This window comes from Oryctolagus cuniculus, chromosome 6, assembly GCF_051225735.1.
Source record: "Oryctolagus cuniculus isolate XC-2025 breed Fujian yellow rabbit chromosome 6, ASM5122573v1, whole genome shotgun sequence".
Lineage (NCBI taxonomy): Eukaryota > Metazoa > Chordata > Mammalia > Lagomorpha > Leporidae > Oryctolagus > Oryctolagus cuniculus.
The window spans coordinates 62,269,184-62,289,853 of NC_142872.1; the positions used below are offsets into that span (position 1 = coordinate 62,269,184).

Below are 20,670 nucleotides of genomic sequence, written 5' to 3' on the forward strand. Positions count from 1 at the left end.
TCAAAGATGAGAAAACCGGGACTCGGAGCGTCCAGGTTGCCAGTGAACAGCACGGCATCCGTGACCTGAGGCTGAGAGTGTGTGGTTCTGACAACACATCCTGTCCACCACCAGACTCTGGAGACAGCAATAAGTAAAGACAGGGACAGCGTATGCAAAGCTCAATGCCTGGTACCCAGTAGGTGCTCAATAAGTGCTTCTTACACTGAAGAGCATTATGTTGGTTTAAACCCTGCCACCTGAGACTGCTGGGCCTGGGCAGACCAGGCCAGATCCTTTCCAGTTTCCCTATGGGAGCCCAGGGCTTGAAGGGCAAAGGCAGAGCTGGGTCTTACAGCCCCCAACCCCAGGAAGGAGACCGCTGGGCCAGGACAGAGCACCCTTTGTTTATTGTGCCTCTGCATCCTACCCAGTAATTAGCATTGGCAGCTTCTTATTGAGTTTTTGTTTTCATAATTCATTTGCCTGCGATGACATAATAAAAGGAATATTGATTCAATCCCAACTCCTCTTGGCCAGAAGCCCACATCAACCAATAAAAAAGAATTGCTAATTGCAGAGCGCGCTTGCCCGGGCCGAGGCATTTGAGAGGTCGTTTTGATAGCGGATGGGAGGCTGGCAGTCCCGGGCCACGGAATGAATCCCCCTGGTCCGGGCCCTGGGTCCTGTCTCTGGCCTGGGGACATCATCCTCCGGCGAGGACAAATCCAGCTGCCCCTAACACCAGGAAGAAGAGCCCGCAGGACCGCCAGGGTGGAGCCCCAGGCAGGAAAATCTTCCACAGGCCTGTTGACAGATGTGGTATCAAATGAATTGTTCTCTGCTTAGACACGACTTTGATATTTATTGGTTCAAATTGCTCGGCTGACTCAGTCTTGCGTAAGTCTCCGTGGTCCGTTTTCATCTTGACATTTGGGGAAGCCACACTGATGTGGGTAATGACTGGGTTTACCTGGGATCAAAACGCAAATGGAGAAGGGGTGGCGGGGCGGGGTGGGGGGCAGGCTGGAGTAATTACAGTGGGGCAATGTATATTTTTGTGTAATCTGGAAAGGCGATTTATGAGGCCGATAAAAATGATAATGTGTTGTGAGTGGAGCCGACGCGGATTAGCCTCCTTAGAGCTTTCTTTGCAGGAAATGAATGGCGCAGGGAGGCGGGGTGGGGTGGCTTGCTGTTTATTAGACAAACGGTTGTTCCAAATCCACGGTTTTTTTTTTTTTTTCCCTTCTCTTCTGAAATTACTGAGATAAGGCACATTGGAATACTGATTGGGTTCCTCCTATGGTTACTATTAATTAGGATGTTAGTTTCCGGAGTATGGAGAGCTGGGGGAAGGGTTGTGTAATGAAGACCAGAGAGGGCGGGGGTAGGGGAGGGGATTCCCCCCACCCCACCCCCATCCCTGCACTATCCTCAGAAGCCGAGGGCTGAGTTCGTTGAGCTTGGCTGGGACAAGGACTCCTGCTGCCACGTGGAAGCTTACATAACTTCCGGGTAGGTCTGCCGCCAACGGGTGCCCGGTTTGTCACCCCAACGCTAAATGGCGCAGAAGCCCTTTGATTTCGTCTCTCTGGATTCGTAGTTTACAACCTCACAGGAAAGACAGCAGCAGAAAAAGCACCAAAGTCCCTGTTCTACCCACATGAGCAAGACAGTAGCGATGGTGGAGGTGGCATCGGACACCACTTCCTCACCTTCCTCCTCAGTGTGCCCCTCTCATCCTCACCTCCAGGGGGCCCCACCAGCACTGGGCCCTCCCACACCCACCTGTGCACCAGCGTCCCTGAGACCTCTGTGTAGCCAGCTACGCCCCGCCCCGCACGCGCCTCCACCACCGACCCCACTGCCCGCCTCTGTCCACTCCACACAGGTCCTAACGGCCGGGTCTTTGGCTTCGGTGTGTCTGACCCACCCATCGCTTCCTTTGCTTTTGACTCAAGAGGCCGCCCCCACTGCCCGACGCGGACGGCAATGCTAAGGAAAGAGACACGTTCTCTCTGGAGGCGTCGCTGCAGGGGGACGTCTTGGAAAGCCGGGGTGGCATCTTGTTAGCAAGGGCTGCTCATCCTCCCCGCCTGTCTCAGGACACCACGGCCCTCCATCCTCATGAGCCCGAATGGGTCTCAGAAAACTCCACCAGGTTGACACAGGACCCCACTCCGGTGGGTTCTTGGGCCACTGAAGTACCCAGGCCCTTTCCCACCCCTGCACCTGCGGCCTGGGACCCGCCCATGCCATGATGCTACATACCTGGCGCCTTTGGTCCTTGGAGCTTTCCCAGCGCTTTCCCAGGTTTATCCTGTTTTATGTGTGAGGATAGCAAGACATGGAGAGTAAAATGTCTCGCTCAAGATCACGCCTGCAGGAAACGGGCACGCTGGAAGCTACGTGCAAGTCCAGGTTGGTCTCAGCCCTATAGTCGCCAACCATCTCTTCTGCAGAGTGTCTTAGGCGGGCTGGTATCAGAGTTGGGGGCGGGTGTTGCTGTGGGATGATCAACTCCTGTGTTGAAGGAGAAATCTTAAAAATTATGCTAACTGACCTATAAGAATACTCAGATGAGGGACGGGCACTGTGGCACTGCACGTTAAGCTGCTGCTTACAATACTCATATCCCACATCGGGGTGCTGGTATGAGTCCTGGCTCCTCTACTTCTGATTCATCTTCATGCTGTTGTATCCTGGGAGGGAGTCAATGACGGCTCAAGTACTTGGGTCCCTGCCACCCACGGGGAGACTCTGATGGAGTTCTGGGCTCATGGCTTTGGCCTGGCCCAGGCTTGGTTATACTGGGCATTTGGGGAGTAGACCAGTTGATGGAGGTTGATCTCTCTCTCTCTCTCTCTCTCTCTCTTTCTCTTTCATTCTGGCTTTCAAAGAGATAAAAATAAATAAACTTAAAAATATGATAAGCTTAATTCATGTTCCTATGATAAACTTAACTCATGTTGGTTTATTTTCATCCTCCAGGTACCAATGGTCTTATTTGTCACCTGGCTGGAAAGAATTGGTGATATTGGGACGCTCCTGCACTGAGTCAGCCGACAGCATTCTGAGGTCCCTCCCCTGACCCCGAGTTCTGACGGCTCCTGGGTGGATGGGAGGGACACAACACTGTTTGGTGGGAGTCCCTGGGAAGGACGCGACCTGGATGGCCAAGGACATAGTAGATCTCAGGCACAGCCCATCTCTTCACCCAAAGAGAAATAAAAGTTTGGAGGGGTACAAGGGCCCAGTCTGTGGGAACATGGAATTAAAAGATAAGCTTATTTTGGTGAATAGTTTTTTCTTTACATGCATTTCCATGAATTTTTGAAGACCTGTTATATGCATGGATTTCACATTTTTTTGCACCAAAATAAACTTATCTTTTAATTCCATTTTTCCACCAACTTTTGGAAAGAATTTATGCTTTTCCACTCTCTAATGGGCCATTATAACTAATTATTTCTTTTTTATATTTTTATTTATATAAAGGGAACACATTTCATGTGTTTCATAGACACAGTCTTTTTTTTTTTTTTTTTTTTTGACAGGCAGAGTGAACAATGAGAGAGAGAGAGACAGAGAGAAAAGTCTTCCTTTGCTGTTGGTTCACCCCCACAATGGCCACCACGGCCAGCGCACTGTGGCCAGCGCATCACGCTGATCCGAAGCCAGGAGCCAGGTGCTTCTCCTGGTCTCCCATGCGGGTGTAGGGCCCAAGCACTTGGGCCATCCTCTACTGCACTCCCGGGCCATAGCAGAGAGCTGGCCTGGAAGAGGGGCAACCAGGACAGAATCTGGTGCCCCGACCGGGACTAGAACCCAGGGTGCCGGTGCCGCAGGCGGAGGATTAGCCTATTGAGCCATGGTGCTGGCCAATAGACACAGTCTTAAGCACATACATCCCAACCCCCCTCCCTCCTTTCTTTTCCTTGCTTTCTTTTTTTTCTTTTAATATTTCTAATAACATACTTTCAACTTACTTTATAATCACAGGCTTAATCCTCCACTAAATAAAGAATTCCATAAGTAGAATTTCATTTTCCTATGTTGAGGAACCTTTGTGTTTATGTCTATGGTTGTAAAAGGGCAATAAAACATTTAAAAATCATAGAAATTTCCATTCAGCTATAAGGGAAATATTATAGGCATGCAGACATTCTATGAAATGAAATGCAAAAGGTCTTATTTCCTAGGGCCGAAAGTAATAGTTTCTTTATGGATTTATTTGTTATAAGGCTGTGCATGAAGACGAAGGTTGCGGCCATGGAACTATGTTTGTGCATCGAGGTAACACACATGGATGTCCTCGGGACTCTGCCTGAGCCATCATGCACACCAAGCATTAGATTCGCTCACTGCACGAGTGTTCATTGAGCACCTACTACACGCTGGGCCCAGTGCTCGGCTCTGGGGGACACAGCAGTCGCAAGACAAGGTCTTTGTCCTCAGGAAGGGATGGACAGGGCACGAGGCAGAGAGAAACATATGCACAAAGGCCCCTGGCAAGCAGGAAGCTGATGTGCAGAGGGGAGACGGCACAGGCGGAGCAGGCAGGGCGGCCCACCCAGACTCAGCAGTCTTGCCCAACATGGCATGGAGTCAGACCCTCCCCTGGAGTCCCCGGGGCTCCTGAAGAAGGCTTGTGAACAGGAGGTGACAGGATCACAGCCTTTGGCTGCAATACAGAGGGCAGTATGGAAATGGACAAAACTGGGGGGCTGAGAAAGATCTCCAAGGGCCCCCTGCTGCAGGGCTGCTTGGACAGAGTGTGTGGGCACAGAGTGTGGTGCAGGGGTGCAGCAGAAGGAGGGAGCCCTGGACAAGGCAGGAAGGGGGCCTTGCATCATGCTCCCACCCAGATGTTCACTGGACATGTGGCTAGAAGACCACCTGGTGATGGATGGGCCATGGGAGGCCCCTGTGCGAGTTCTCCTCTCTTCAGACATTTAATTTCCCTGAAAAGACATTTTTAATCTTGGCTGTCTTCCTCGCTCTCCTTGAGTTGCACAAACTTTATTTTCATATGGGGGGGGGGTACCACTCGTTTGCATGGTGCAGCTGCCTTAAGCCAACCTACCCGAAGCCAACATCATCTGCTGGCCCGTTCAGCCACTCTCTCTGTGTAGGAATGTCCGGGTGCTGGCATCCATAGTCAAGTCCACTGTCAGCCCTGGGAGATCTGGCAGAGTCCCAGGGGGTTATGGCTCATCCCAGCTGGGGAAATGAGACCGGCTGAGGTCCCACGTGTTGTCAAGGAGCTCAGAGAAAGACCAGAGAGACCAGGGGGACGTCTGCACCACACTCTTCCTGACAGGGAGGGCAGCAGGCCCTGTACGGTCAAGTCCATGGGGCCAAGGACAAGGTTCACAGGGAGTAGAGATGGGAACCCAAGTGCCACAGTGAGGGGTGCCTTTGAGGGCTTAAGCGATACCCCTTTCCCATCTGTAATGTCTCCCCTTAGCCATCTATGATTTTTAAAAAATCAGTAAAATCAGCCTGCTGGCGTAAAAAGCACAAGACAATTCCTCCGCCCTCCTCCCCTTCCGCTCACCTGCTCCTCTCTACACTCTTCCTACAGAGAAGTTCTGGAGCCAGCCCTGTGGGAGACCGCTGCTGGTTTTTAGAACCAGGCTGTGAAGACCCCTCCCCCAAAACAAGTGTTTCCAACATCAGGAAGACCACATGAATGAGGAAAGCTGATGGGTTCACACCGAGTTTATCTCGCATCCTCTTACCTCGGAGTCTGTACGGGTGCTTGTTTCATTCATTCTTTCATTTCTGCATGTTCAATGCATGAGAAATAGTCTTTGCTCAAAAGATGCTCCTGAGATGTCTTTTAAAAAGCAGCCCTCGGGGCCGGCGCCGCGGCTCACTAGGCTAATCCTCCGCCTTGCGGCGCCGGCACACCGGGTTCTAGTCCCCGTTGCCCCTCTTCCAGTCCAGCTCTCTGCTGTGGCCCGGGAGTGCAGTGGAGGATGGCCCAAGTGCTTGGGCCCTGCACCCCATGGGAGACCAGGAGAAGCACCTGGTTCCTGCCATCGGATCAGCATGGTGCGCTGGCCACGGCTGCCATTGGAGGGTGAACCAATGGCAAAAGGAAGACTTTTCTCTCTGTCTCTCTCTCTCACTGTCCACTCTGCCTGTCTAAAAGAAAGAAAAGAAAAAGAAAAAGCAGCCCTCGGGTCCAGCTTTCCAATGCTGATTAGAGAAACAGATACAAGAAGCATCAGACTTCCCTCTTCATTACAGATGCTTGGGACCGGAACTGTTGCAGATTTCACAAATTTGGGATTTGGGAATTTTTCAACACACACACACACACACACACACACACACAGATCTTGGGGAAGGGACCCAAGTTAAACATGAAATTCATAGATGCTTCATATACATCTTGTCCACCTCGCCCAAAGGTAATTTCAGACGATATTTTAACTCACTTTGTGCAAGAAGCGAATTCTGCGTACAGGAAGCCACCGGATTTGTGGGGTCGCATCAGGGCTCAGAAATTTTTCTCACTCTGGAGCGTCTCAGAATCTAGGCTTTCAGACTAGGGCTGCTCAGCTGTGCAAGGACGGCACCAGCGTGAGGACACGTGACAGGTGACAGGCAGAGGCAGCACACTCAGGGGCGAGCACTAGGGAGTGGTGGGGAGGACTGCGGGGCCCCGGCCCTTGTGTGCCCTTCCGAAGACAAGCATCTGCCACCCCGATCCGGAAGACTGTTCTCACCAGAACATTCCATGCAGTGAGGCTAATGCTTCCGGTTGGCATTTTCCCCCAAACAAAACCAGAAATAATAATTTTGGGTCAAATCTTGTTTTCAAATTTGGCAACTATTTTACATGAAAATTTAGAAAGGAAAGTACTATGTTGGCCAAAATGAGCCCTGTCCACTGGCTGTGCCTAGCCGGCAGGCCACCCATACACATTTATTTTATAGCACTTGACACAATTGGTGACGGCATCTGCGGGGTTGTTGACTTGCTCATTGCTTGTGCCCATCTGATCGGAAGGGGCTGCAATGCCTGATCGTCACCCCTTCTCTGCCGTTGCTCAGTGTGGGGTTTGGATAACTCATCACTCCTCTCAGGCCCTTGGGTCCCCGTTTGTAAAGAAGAACAAAGAGAAGAAGAAGGAGAAGAAGAGCAGGAGGGGAGGAAGAAGAAGAGGAGGAGGAGGAGAAAACAGCCTGCAGCAGCAGGCAGTGGGCTGGCCTTCCCAGACATTCTAGTAAAAGGCTCACTGGTTCTCAGAGAAGGAGCGCTAAGTGGCCTGCTAAGGAAGCCTTCTAAGCTCATTGATACTCAGACACACAGCCACCTGGATGGAGTCAGTTAGAAGCTGCTGGTGTGGAGGGTGCTGCGGGAGCACCATTCCTCGTGGGTTGCTGGTGGAGTGCTCCCTGGGACAGCATCTCGAGGCAAAGTGCTGTGCCTACCCAAACAACAAAGGCCCAGACTTTTGACCCAGTCGGGCCACTGCTAGGACTGTGTCTTAATCAGGTACACATGTGAGATGATGTGAGTACAAAATGGCTTATTTTAGTGTTGCGGGCATTGGCAGAAGATCAGACACAGCCTAAATACCCATCAGCGGGGGATTGATGAAGTACACTGGAGTTCACCTGTACAGCAGATTATGAGACACCACTTCTTTAAAGGTGAGGAGGGAAGGTCCCTTATTCAGCATTGTTACTTTGAGGAACTGAAATAGCGCACTTTCAGGGCTGGTGCTGTGGCGTAGCCGGTAAAGTTGCCACCTGCAGCGCCGGCATCCCATACAAGAGCCAGTTCAAGTTCCGGCTGCTCCTCTTCTGATCCAGCTCTCTGCTATGGCCTGGGAAAACAGTAGAATATGGCTCAAGTGCTTGGGCCCCTGCACCTGCGTGGGAGACCCAGAAGAAGCTCCTGGCTCCTGGCTTTGGATGGGCCCAGCTACAGCCGTTGCAGCCACTTAGGGAATGAACCATCGGATGAAAGACTTTTCTCTCTCTTTCTCTGCCTCTATGCCTCTGCCTCTCTCTAACTCTGCCTTTCAAATAAATAAATGTCTTTTAAACAAAAATAAATAAATAAATAAAATAATGTACTTTCTCCAGTGCTGTGCTGGTAATGGTGGAGCCCTAACTTTAAAAAAGTTACTTCATTTATTTGAAAAGTTACTTCATTTATTTGAAAAGTTACTTCATTTATTTGAAAGGCAGAGTGACAGAGAGAGATGGATGGAAAGAAAGAGGAGTGAGGGAGACATCTTCTACCTGCTGGTTAACTCCCTGAGTGGCTGCAATGGCCAAGGTTGGGCCAGGCTGGAGCCAGGAGCCAGGAACGCCACCTGGGTCTCCCCACACCGGTGGCAGGAGCTCATGTCCTTGGGCCATCTTGTACTGCTTTCCCAGGCACATTAGCAGGGAGCTGGATAGGAAGCAGAGCAGCCGGGACTTGAAAGGCCACTCTGATATAGAATACCGGGGTCAGAAGCAGTGACTTTGCCCACTGCAGCACAGCGGCTAATCTCAGGCTGCCGACATGTCGCTGAGCCAGGGCCAGTGTCTCTGCTGTCTCTAGCAGTTTACTGCCCTTGTTAACTGATACAAAAAATCTATAGGATACACTAAATGAAAGAAAAGCAAGAGACGGATCTCTGTTCATAGTATGCCATCTTTTACCTTTTTTTAAAGGAAAGGATAAAGAATATAAAGATATATGAGTGCTCACTTTATAGCACAGATTTCTCTGGAAAAGCCTGCAATACACAGAGCCATGAAGAATGCACACACACGGACACAGTAGAGCCAGCACTCTACTTGTGATTGGGAGCAGGATTGGAGAGGCCGAGGGAGTCCTTATTATTACCCATTGGTTTTCTATCCCATATCAATGATATGAACACCGTACATAGCCAAGGGGTAAGTGCAAAGTGCCATGGATCAATCCAGGAGATTTATTTATTGAATACTGACCCCTGGCCTCTCTTAGGGAGAGTCTGACCCGGCCCCTTTGGTGGAGGGCTGGGGAGATCTGTTTTCGACAAGTTCCTTGGTTGACAGGCATCACCAAGACTCGACTAAGATGGGCAGCACTGCTCAGGCCGACCTGCCTGTTCTACAAGGGCGAGAGGCCGTGGCCCACAGAGAGCAGCCTGCTGCATGCCACCCAGTGAGCCAGCCAAGGATCTAGCCAGCCTGGACAGAATGTCCAGTCAACACAGCTATGCCACCCATCCCCACACAGGGCCGTGCCCCGTGCTGCCCAGGGCCCAAGATCCAGAGATGTGGCCCCCCACAGCCAGCATGATTCTCCCCAGTTCCTATGCACAGAAGCACCCCCTACCCTGTCTTCAACCCCCATCCTCAGCAACCCAGCCAATCAAGACCTCTCCTCCAGGGACAGGACCGAAAGCCTTTTCTGTTAACTCTTGCAGGTGCAGCATCGCCTATCGCCTTGCCCGCCTTTCTCACCAGCTGCCGCTTCACAAAGACAAGAGGTGAGGCTGGGAGGGGCAGGGGGTGGGGAAGGCGAAGAAAAACAAAAAAAGCCACCTCTCCCCCGAGCCCTGCCACTGACAGCGGATTTGTTTGGCTGCCATTCAGCCTCTCCGTGTCTCCTCTGTCACCCTACCTGCCTTTTACACACGTAATTAACTGTGTGTTTTCAAAAATGGCAAATCATTCTCGAAAGAAAAGGCCAAACCCAGCGCGAGACAAATTGAATCAAGCTCTTTGGCGCTTTTTTCACATCAATTAACGCCAAGACTGGCGTATATCAGAGGTGCAAATCTCCATGCGTTATGCAGCCACAAACAGGGATGCGGCAGAAAAGTACACCCCGAATTATGTCTTTAAGTGCTCATTGGAGACACTTGTAATCATGTTTTATTACTGGTCTCCTCCCCAGCATAATGAACTTTGATGAAATAATGAAACAGCCCTGGCGCCTGAGCAGTCGGGCTGGCGGCCGCACCAGCTAAGACCTCCCATGAGTACAATAGCCCGAGCGGGGCGCTGGGCTCCAGTGGCAGCGGGGCGGAAAACCTGGCACCCTGCCCTCCACTCCCCGCCTCCCAGCTGCCGGCCCTGCCCCCCTGAGTCACAGAAATGCCACGGCCAATTGGGAATGGGGAGCAGGCCAGGAAAGCCGGGGCTCAGGGAGTCACGGGGCAGGAATGCTGGACAGGAGGTAGGCAAAGCTTTCTCCTACCGCCCCCCCCCTTTGTCTAGAGCGGGAAACTGAGGCCCAGAGATGGAGATCACTCCCCCCCCACAAGGTCACACAGCGGCCGAGAAGTGGACTGGAGGCTTGCTGACCACAGACCCAAAGTGGTTCCGTGGCTTCGCCAGGGTTCTCTGAAGCAGTGACCCCCTAGGCCTGCAGAAGCTTTGAAATCAGCTTCCACAGCCCAGCCCCGGAGATGCTGAGTCAGTAGGCCGACCGGCCAAGCCAGCGTCCGTGCTGCCCAAGCCATTCCGGAGACCAGGCCGGTGCCACTGAGAAGTGGGAGGGGCTAGGAAGTGTCCAGTCCTTGCTGGCTGAGGATTGCTCCCCTTCCTGGCAACCCAAGGTTTTGAGGCAAGGCCCGGCATTGACGTCACCCGGCACCTTGGCAGTCGAAGTGACATTTTGCCTCTCACCCATCTGAAAAGCTGCTGCATCCCTCAGGGTGTGTAGTGAGCCCAGAGTGTGTAGTGAGGAGCTGACGCCACCATTCCTGACAAACAACACCTTTCTGCAGAGGGCCTCGGGGAGTAGCAACTTCTGCCATGAACCACCACAGCCCAGATGCTGTGCCCTGCAAGAGGCTGACAATATCCCATTTCACAGCAAGGAAAACTGAGGCTGGGACCTGCATTGTGGTGCAGTGGGTTAAGCCACCGCCTGTGATGCTGGCATCCTATATGAGTGCCGGTTCGAGTCCTGACTGCTCCACTTCCAATCCAGCTCCTTGCTAATGTGCCTAAGAAAGCAGCACAAGATGGCCCAAGTGCTTGGATTCCTGTCTGCCACTTAGGAGAACCCAGATGAAGCTCTTGGCTCTGGCTTCAGCCTGGTCCAGCCCCCGCCATTGCAGCCATTTGGGGAGTGAACCAGCAGATGGAAGACCTCCCTCCCTGTCTCTCTCAAACTCTGCCTTTCAAATAAATACATAAATCTTTTTAAAAGGTAAAAAAAAAAAAGTTCATGTTAGACTTAATTAAAATTAAAAAAAAGAAAGGAAGGAAGAAAGAGAACTTGAGCCAAAAAACCGACTAGCCACGTCAAATCCAGGGTTTTCCAAGTGATTTTTGGGGTTGCTTTGTGTGTTTGTTTTGCCTGCTGCTCCCCCTCTCCAGCGTATATGTAAAGGAGGAGAAGCCCCTGACGAAATCCGAACTACCAATGGTTGTGCTTTCCGGCCCACTTGTCCAGAGACCTTCCAGGAAGCTCTGTCACCTCTTCAGTCCCAGGACAGAGCCAGCAGGCTCTTGGCAAAGCAGAAACAGGTACCCAGATGTGTTCAAAGCTTCTTAGCAAAGGAACTTCATTCCTTTGTGTTATCGTGTCTGTAGCAGAGTGACAAGTACACGTGCGTTAATTTTGTTTATTTTAAAACAGCTGCATTGGGGCTCATTTTCCACAGCACAGAACTCACTGATTTTGAGTACAAAATTCAGTGATGACTCAGCAAATCTACAAAGTATTGCAGCAGCAGCACCACCAGGAATGGGTTTGGGAACATTTTCTTCCCCTTAACCCTGTGCCTCAGGCGTCTTTACTCTGAATCCTCTGCTCCCATACCAGGCGACACCTGTCTATCAGTTTGCCTTTGGGGACGTCCCATATTTCATTCCTGTGCCCCATTAAGTCACTGAAATCTGTGGGTTGCTTGTTTTCACAGCTTAGTTGAGTCTCTCTTGCTAGATTTCAAAGGTGAGCGTTGTCCTGAGCCTTATGGAATTGCCAGCCCAATGGGGAAGTCCAAGGTTAATCAGACCATTAAAAGAAATAAATGGACAACTGCAAACTGTGAGAAATGCATGGTCTCGGAGAGTCAGAAAGGAAATCATTTTTAAGCACAAATCCCTTAAAGGATGGTGGGCTTTCTGGGGGAGGCGACACCAGTGTGACAGCTCAGGAGCTCAAAGACATGGCCAGCTGTCTATCAACACAGGGCGTGTGACAGTCACTGCGTGCCTCTGGCCCTGTCACCTGCCTAGGATGAGGAAAGAGGGGTCCAGGAGGGGCTCCTGCTCTTGGCCAGGCTTGGCGTGTGAGCTCCAGACGCTCCACTCCCTGTGAGCAGTTCATAGGCTGAGGTGTGATCCTGGGTCCTCCCAGACCTACCAGCACAGACCTCTGCTCCCACAGGTTTCCTCCACGGAAGCCGGAGGATCAAGCCGCCCGGCTAATAGCCTGGTCCTCCCTTATCCCCCTGTTTTGATTCCATGGCTTCAGTTGCCTGTGGCTAACCATGATCTCAAAATATGAAATGGAAAGTCCCAGAAATAAACAAAACATAAATTGTGTGCTATTCTGAGTAGCATGATGAAATCTTAACCCTGTCTGATCTGCCTGGGACACAAATCACCCTTTGTCCAGCGTATCACTGCTGTATACATTACCCTCCCGGTAATCACTAGGTAGCCACTCCGTTATCAGACCCCGTGTCTCCACGTCCCAGTGCTTATGTTCAAATGCAGTATAATAAGGCATTTTAAAAGAGAGGGAAAGAGGCTACCTTCATATAATTTTCATTATGGTATATTGCTATATTTGTTCTATTTTATTAGTTACTGATGTTCATCTTTTCTCATGTCTAATTTACTAACGACACTTTATCATAGGTGTGTAGGTAGAGGAAAAAAACAGTGTATGTAGGGCTAGTGCTATCCATAGGTCCAAGCAGCCACAGGGAACCATGGACCGTGTCCCCTGTAAAGGGAGAGGGACTGCTGTAGCTTCAACTCTACCCGAAAGTCATTGGAGGCACATATGATAGTAATGGTACCTGGCCTTTGTGCTTTTAAGTTTGCACAACGCTTTTGCCTGCATTAGAAATACTACTGAGGCTGGTGCTGTGGCACAGTAGGCTAAACCTCTGCCTGCGGTGCCAGCATCCTGTATGGGCACTGGTTCATGTCCCAGCTGCTCCTCTTCCAATCCAGCTCTCTGCTTATAGCCTGAGTTAACAGTGGAGGATGGTGGGACTGCTTGAGCCTCTGCACCCATGTGAGAGAACCAAAGGAAGCTTCTGGCTCCTGGCTTCAGATCAGCACAGCTCCAGCCATTGTGGCCATTTGGGGAGTGAACCAGTAGACGGAAGACCTCTCTTTCTCTGTCTCCCCTCTCTCTGTAACTCTGCCTCTCAAATGAATAAATAAATATTAAAAAAAAATTTTCACATGTACTAAATACCTTCCAATGGTATCCCAAGTCATTTGGAATAAAGTGCCAAGTCCTTAGCATGAGCCATAAGACCCTGTAGGATCCAAGCCCCATCCACCTGGCCAATCCCATCAGCCCCCTCACCTATGTGGCCTCAACCACCCTGGCTGCCTAGCGCTCACTCTCTTGCTCTCTCTTTCTGTCTCTCTCTCACACACACACCCCATGTCCACTCATAGCCTTTGTGCTCACAGCTTCTACCTACCACACTCTTCCACATACACTGTAGTGTGTCCCTTCCTCCTCCCCTTTGACTCAAATATCCTTTCTTTGAAGGGGCATGTCGACCTAAGTTGCTTCTCCACTCCTGTTGCTCTATTTTGTCATCTTCCCCAGAGACACCATCATGAGGACATAACTTAATTCTGGACTGGCCACTCCCCCGGCCTACTGTGAGAACGGAAACCCGTTCTTCAGAACCCAAAGTCCCAGTGGTGCTCCTTGTGTTGCTACCTTGGAGGGACGCGTTCATTCCCATTTTTGCTTGTGTGAAAATGACGTGGCTTGCCCAGGGGCTCAGGTCTACCAATCAGAAGAGCAGAAGAGAGATTCCACACCTCTGGGCCCTGCGTCAATGGCTTTTCCCACCCAATCACATTAAGCCTTGCTGTCCAATGTCTTATGCTTCTGTTTTAAGGAGCACCTGTCTCGACTGACAGCCACATTGCAACAGGGCAGACAAACCGAATGCAAGCTCAAAAGGAAGTGTGTGATACCACAGACAGGTGGGAGAAGCCACGGGGGTCTGGGCATCCCAGTGAAAGCAGCCACACTGTAGCGAGTTGCAGCAATAGTTGTTCTGAATGAAGTACCCTTATGGTGAGGGCCATCAGTACCTGGAAGCCATCTCCCTGGAAGTTTTCTGTAATTTGTGTCCAGGGCAGGGCAGACCTGGCTGTCTTGGCTGACCTCTGACCCCGGCTGCTCATTCACTGAGAGCCTCAAACCCAGAAGGAGCAGCAAGCACGACAATGCCTATGGCCGATAAGAAGAGCAGGTTCCAGCATGGCCTGAGCTACATCTCCTATCTCCTATCACACCGAATATTCTCAAACTAAATCCACTCTTCATCTTACACAGAGCACAGCTGCATGAAAAGGCAGCATTTTTACCCAATAGTATGAATTGTTGAATGTCAGTTAATGTCCCAGCCTTTGTAACTCTGATTTGACATTCATCTGGTCTGTTTTCTAGGCTACAACAAAATACCCGAGACTGGGTAATATACAAAAACTTGACTTCTTCCGGCCCTGGAGGCTGAGAGGTCCAAGGCTGAGGGGTTATTGTCCAGTGGCAGGTGAACTCTGCAGAGCCGCAGGCACAGCAGTGCCTCCTGTGAGAGGGGTCCACCCAAGGAGACAGAGCCAAACTGGCTTTTATAATAGATCCTCTCCAGATAACCCATTAACCCATCATCCACTAATCCACTATCCGCTAAGCCCTCCTGGCCTAATCACCTGTTTAAGGCCCTGCCTAGTCCCACCTCTTAATATCCCACAAAAGGATTATATTTCAACAGAAGTCGTAGTGCAGACATTCAAATCATACCAGTATTTCTTCATTTTTAAGTACACCCAGGTTCCCTATTATAGAAGCCACTTAATTTCTGGGAGGCCCACAAAGAAAAGAGCAAAGCAGGGTAGGAAGCTACTTGGGCTGCCACTTGCCATTCCTTGGGAAGGATCCTTGGGGTTTTAGGTTCACAGGTGAGCCTACTTTTCATAGAGGAGAAGCGAGAGGCCCCAGATGGGTGGGGGCTGGAGGATGTCCTAGATCCCAGGGATCCCCAGGCCCAGGGTTAGAAGCTGGCCTCCCTCTAGCTGTGCCAAACATCCTTGAGATCTCTTTCTTACAGGTGCAGGAACCCAGCCAGAGAGGAGACAGCTTTGCTTGGCCTCCCTACAGCTCTCCGTGGGTGGGATCTGAGCTCTCTTCTGCTCAGCTCCTGGTACCTCTGGAACAACCTTGGGTTGTTGTCAGTTCCAGCAGAGAACACTGATAGGAGAGGAGATTAGGTAACCGACACTGGATTCTGCCGGCAGCCCTCACACAAGGCCAGCAGGTGGCTCTTTGGAAGTTTAATGCCCAGATTCGCTCATACAGGGCACCCGCAGAGGGAGTGGGGTCCAAAGTGCTGGGGACTGAAGACCCAGCCAGGGTGTTTAATGGGTAGATGGCAAATCTTTTCTGTAAGTCACACACATGAGTCTGAACATAAGAATGCAAGATATTGTAAGCACTCCCTTGTGTGGGTCTAAGAGGGAGAGAGAGAAAGAAACAAGGGACCCAAGAAGTAGCAATGACTTGCAGAGCTCTGGTTTCAGCCACCTGATTTGACAGCTGGGGAAACTGAGGCCCAAACAAAGAACGGGTTTGCCCGAGTTGCAGCTTCTGTGAGTGCTTTTCCTAGTCATTGAAGGGAGCAGACATTTTCTAGAATGTTCAGCTGCCACTTTCCGTCCCCTTGGCATCAGCGCTGTGCCTGAAGCGGGGCCCCTTCGTCAGGGCACGTTTCTAACCCGGAGAGGAGGAACAGTCACAGCAGGAGCCAGGGAACAGTCCTGGGGAAGCAGTGAGGCCGGCACGCTGCACAGCCTGTAGGGGCAGCCGGGGACTGTGGCTAATAGGCAGGAGCTCACAGGGTCCCAGGGATGACAGGGAGGTCCCAGTGCCAGACAGATGTGACCTTGAGGAAGGCCATCCAGGTAGCCAGACCCCGGGGGCCTTAAGAAAACCCGGAAGCCTAGAATTGCATGGTCAAAATCATCTCTATTTAATGTAGACAAGTGTACAAAACTTTTTGTTCAACACTCAAGACCAAACACCACCTGTGTAGCTGGATGGGGCCCATAGGCCTCAGTGTATGACCACTGATTGTTGTCCTGAGAGGAGCACAGGGCAGAGAGAATTCAGACTCATGCCTCGAGTTTCCTTGTCCTGTGGGATTTGTTTTACACTGTACCACCTGTGTGTTTTTGGGTGTATACAGGAAGACACAGTGCACCCGTGTGTGTGTGTCTGTATGTGTATGCAGGTGGGCAGCATGCACACGTGCATGTGTATATACAGGTGGCACAGTGTGATGGAGAACCAGAGCTTTGCACATCAGTATTTCCAGCCTCCGTGACAGTGATCTGATCCTTTCTGAATGAGTGCCCACTGCCCTTCCCCTGGTCTGCCCTGTCACTGCACCAGGCGCCTTTGCTAGGGCGTCCTCACTTGTACCCTCAGCCCTGGGACAGAGGAAACTTACGTAAAATCATCACCCGTGAGGCAGATGAGGAGACTGAGGAGCAGCGTGATGCCGGGACCAGCCCCAGGTCGCACGAGATGACAGGTGAAAATCAAACTCATCTCCCAATCCAGCCTCCATCATCCCGAGCCACTCTGCATTTTTCTCCACCTCATGACACACAGGGCCTGCTTCTTCTCCACCCTGGTTTTGGTCCCATTGGACATTTGTGAGCACATGAGCCAGGTCCTGTCCAAACCCCGGGGACCAACACACTCTCCTGGAGAGACTGGGAGGCCGTCAAGGCCAGAGAATAGTGGCTAGAAAATCCAGATCTTCCCCCTGACCTGGCCTTGAGGCATAGTTTCATTGTTCTCTATGATCCCTCTTGGAGGAGCAGGACTCAGGGTGAAGAGAGAGATCCTAATTTCAACCCTTTAATGCTTCCCCAACTCCACACGGCGGGAAAACAGGAGTCCGATTTGTTTAGCCCAAAATATCCACAAAAATCTTATCATGAAGTTCCCCCTAGGATAGACACCTACCCGATCCATCCCATATCTAGAGCAGTCCCAGCCTCCGGAGCAGAGCCTGGCACGGAGCAGTTGCTCACTAAATTTAAAAGGGGGCGAGGAAGGAAGTGAAGGAGGGCACAAAGAAAGGAGGGAGGGAGGGAAACTGACATGCCCAGTCCTGAACCACTAAAGACCAGGTCCCTGTGAGTATCTAAAACACTGTGGATAGTTTGTCACAAAGAATTCCGTCTGCAGCTGCATTCCACGGGGAGGTGACAAGAAGGACTTGAAGTTTTGTGACCTCTGAATCAACCCTAATTGTCCCACTGTGCTTGGACAAGTAAAAAGTCACCACAAACTTAGGAGGCTTGAGACAACACCCATTTACCCACTTGCTGGTCTGCAGATCGGGACTCTGAGATGGGCGGGCCTCCCTCTGAAGGCTGAAGGGCAGGGTGCGTTCTCTTGCCTCTCTCAGCGCCTAGTGGCAAGGCGCCTGGGGGCCACCTGTGTTCCTCGGCTCAGAGCCCCACATTGCTCCCACCCCTGCTTCCGCAGTCTCATTGTTGACTCTGACATTCTGGCCTCCCTCTTACCGGGGATACGTTGTAGATAGATTGCAGATTGAACCCACCCAGGTGATCCAAGAAAATCAACTGTTTCAAGATCCTTAAGTTAATCCCATTGGGGAAGTCCCTTTTTCCAAGTAAGGTAACACATTCACAATTTGGGGGCCGTTATTCTGCCCCCCCGACATACACAGGATATTACCTGTCCTATATGCTCATTTTGAGTGGTAAATGAAAAAAAAAGCGTATTGATCACCAGACACACAGCAGCTTTCTACGTACAGGTGTCCTTTAGCATCCATAAAGGGTTGGCTCCCAGATCTCCTGTGGATACCAAAATCCACGCATGCCCAAGCGTCTTGTATAAATGCACAGTATTTGCATATAACCCACATCCCCCGTATAAGTCACGTCTGGATTACCCATGATGTCTCATACAATGTAAATGCTGTGCAAATTGCTGGTACCCTGCATTGTTTAGGGTGTAATGACAAGGACAGAAGTCTGTACATATTCAATGCAATGGCAATATGTTTTCAAATATTTTCGAACCGTGTTTGATTGAAATCATGGACATGGAACCCATGGATACTGAGGGAGGATGGTAGAACTTGTTATCTGGTCTCAGAAATGTACATTTTTTTAGATTTATTTTATTTATTTGAAAGAGTTACAGAGAGGGAGAGAGAGAGAGAGGTCGAGAGAGGTCTTCCTCTAGTTCACTCCCCAAATGGCCACAACGGCCAGAACTGGGTCCATCTGAAGCCAAGAGCTTCCTCGGGGTCTCCCACGTGGGTGCAGGGGCCCAAGGACTTGGGCCATCATCCACTGCCTTCCCGGGCCACAGCAGAGATCTGGATCAGAAGTGGAGCAGCCGGGACTCAAACCAGTGCCCATATGGTGGCTGCAGGTTTAACCACTAAGCTACAGCGCCAGCCCCAGAAATGCACATCTTGTCCTGCCTTGGGGGTCCACACAGTCCAGACATATCTTTCCACACTGAAACATGGACCTGCTGCCCTTGATCTGGGTTGCTACACTGCCATGAAGCCCTGCCACTGTGTCGTTGGCTAAATGCATCTTCATTTTCTGCTGGAATGTCCTTGGCCACACCAAGCTGGACAAGCTCAAAGTCATTCAAATTCGTTTGCTTGTATCATTTTGGTTTTGCTGCTTCCAGTCATGCCGCTAAGAATATCTTTTCTGAAGTTCATCAGGAATGAGGTGTGTATATATGAAATGTTAAGTCAATGGATAAATGAATGGGCAGAAAAATACGTGAATAAGAAAACTGATCTATGAATAAATGAATCAGGTTCATTAACAGTCATTCAACAATTCCTTCTACAAGTATTTGAGTAACTAGTGAGAATCAGCATTTTCCGCAGGGAGCTGAGTTTCAAGTGGAGGGGAAGAGAGGATGAACCAGTAAGAAAACAAACGGAACTATTCAGAGAGGGACTGAGTGTGTGAATAACCGGTGGAGAGGCTTAGAGAGGGCAAGGGGTGACGAGGCGGAATTCCTGCAGGCTAGGAGGTGTGTGCAAAGGCCCCTCGGGTAGGCTCGGTCTGAGCTGGGACCCAGAAGATGAAAGCAAAGCAGACATGCAAAGACCGGAGGAGGCAGGACTTCCGCTAGAGACACAAACACGTGCAACCATGAAGGAGAAAGCGAGGAAGCCGAAGCACAGGGTAGCACAGGTGCCAAGGGGGCGGCTCTCAGGGGCCAGAGCCCAGGCCCCAGGGGCTTCGAGCACCAAGAGAAGCCACTGGAAGTTTCTGTACAAGTCCAGTGAATGGGCAAGTCAGGGAAGGCAGTGAAGTTCAGAGACAAGCCCGCATGCGCCATCGTGGCATCCACCGTGTGCCCCATCGGGAACACAGGACCTGGCGCCCCAGGGCCCAACAGCGCTGCTCTCCCAGGAAGGAAGCGACCTCGGCCCATGCGGCGCCGCCTGCTCAGGGCAGCCACATCCGAGGTTTGCGCAGCGCGCACACGCAGTAAAAGTCCAGCTCAGGAGAAGGCTGCAGACTCTTTCGAGCTGCCGGACCCCACTGGTGTGGGGTGAGGCGCCCCTCGAGGCCGCATGCCCGATTCGTGTCTCCCTGAGCCCCAGCTCACGCTCCTCCTCTCCCTCTCGTTGCTGTCAGTTGCAAGATAGTCCCTCATAAACGTCCCGTCTGCTGGCCAGGAAGCCCAACAGGGGCAGCGCGTGAAGGGAGAGCCGAAGCAGTGAGCGAGCAGCCCCCTGGCTGGGTGAACAGCTCAGTCTCCTGGGGTCAGGACCTCCGCCAGCAACTGCACATCTCCCGTGCACGCGTCCTTCGGGACGTCACTCTCCCTGCCAACTGCCTGCACGTGAAATTGGCACTTGGCTGCAAGACCGTGGCAGAGGGAGTGTCTGGAGGCCCCCTCTACCCATTTGTCAGCTCTCACCCCCAAGAGCCACCCTCACTCTGTACAGCACAGAGGAGGAGCACAAGGGAGGAGTATCCCTTGGGTGACAATTTTAAAACAAATTTTTGTTTAACCTCCCCTGTGACCCACAGAGTAAATACATTCTTGAAAAAAAAATCCTCAATTTCTGTTTATTTAAAGAATGTTTGCTTATTTGATGCTCGCTTGAGCGGAACCACTGCTGTTACTCCACTCAGAGCATTAGCTAATCTGACGAGACTTGTCTGGATTCTTTAAATATGGAAAGATTATTTTTTTCCATTTTTCTCTTTTTGGGGGAGGCTGGGGCAGGGTGGCAAGTTCGCACTTGAGGGCCTGCTCCTGTTCTGTGCTGCACGTTGAACACACAGAACCGTTACCTGATGGGGCAGCCCTCGCCACCTGGAGAGCACTCCAAGTGCTGCTGGAAGTTGAGGTGCGCTGTCAGTGCCCCAGATGTCCAAGAGTTAGCACTAGAAAGGGACAGTGGGCGTCCACACCCACAG

General features: G+C 51.2%; 1 long non-coding RNA gene across 5 annotated transcripts; it reads left to right on the plus strand.

Moving 5' to 3' along the window:
- The first annotated feature begins 571 nt into the window (after positions 1-571).
- On the plus strand, positions 572-19,036 carry LOC103347971 (uncharacterized). 5 transcript variants are annotated; one of them, XR_016235547.1, is made up of 6 exons: positions 572-879; positions 1,874-2,403; positions 2,974-3,060; positions 5,570-5,742; positions 9,414-9,476; positions 11,320-19,036. It is a non-coding gene; the product is annotated as an uncharacterized LOC103347971 (long non-coding RNA). The 5 variants fall into 5 exon arrangements; XR_016235545.1 differs by lacking the exons at positions 5,570-5,742; positions 9,414-9,476; positions 11,320-19,036 and adding exons at positions 1,421-1,497; positions 3,540-4,028; XR_011389437.2 differs by lacking the exons at positions 5,570-5,742; positions 9,414-9,476; positions 11,320-19,036 and adding an exon at positions 3,540-4,028.
- The last annotated feature ends 1,634 nt before the right edge of the window (positions 19,037-20,670 follow it).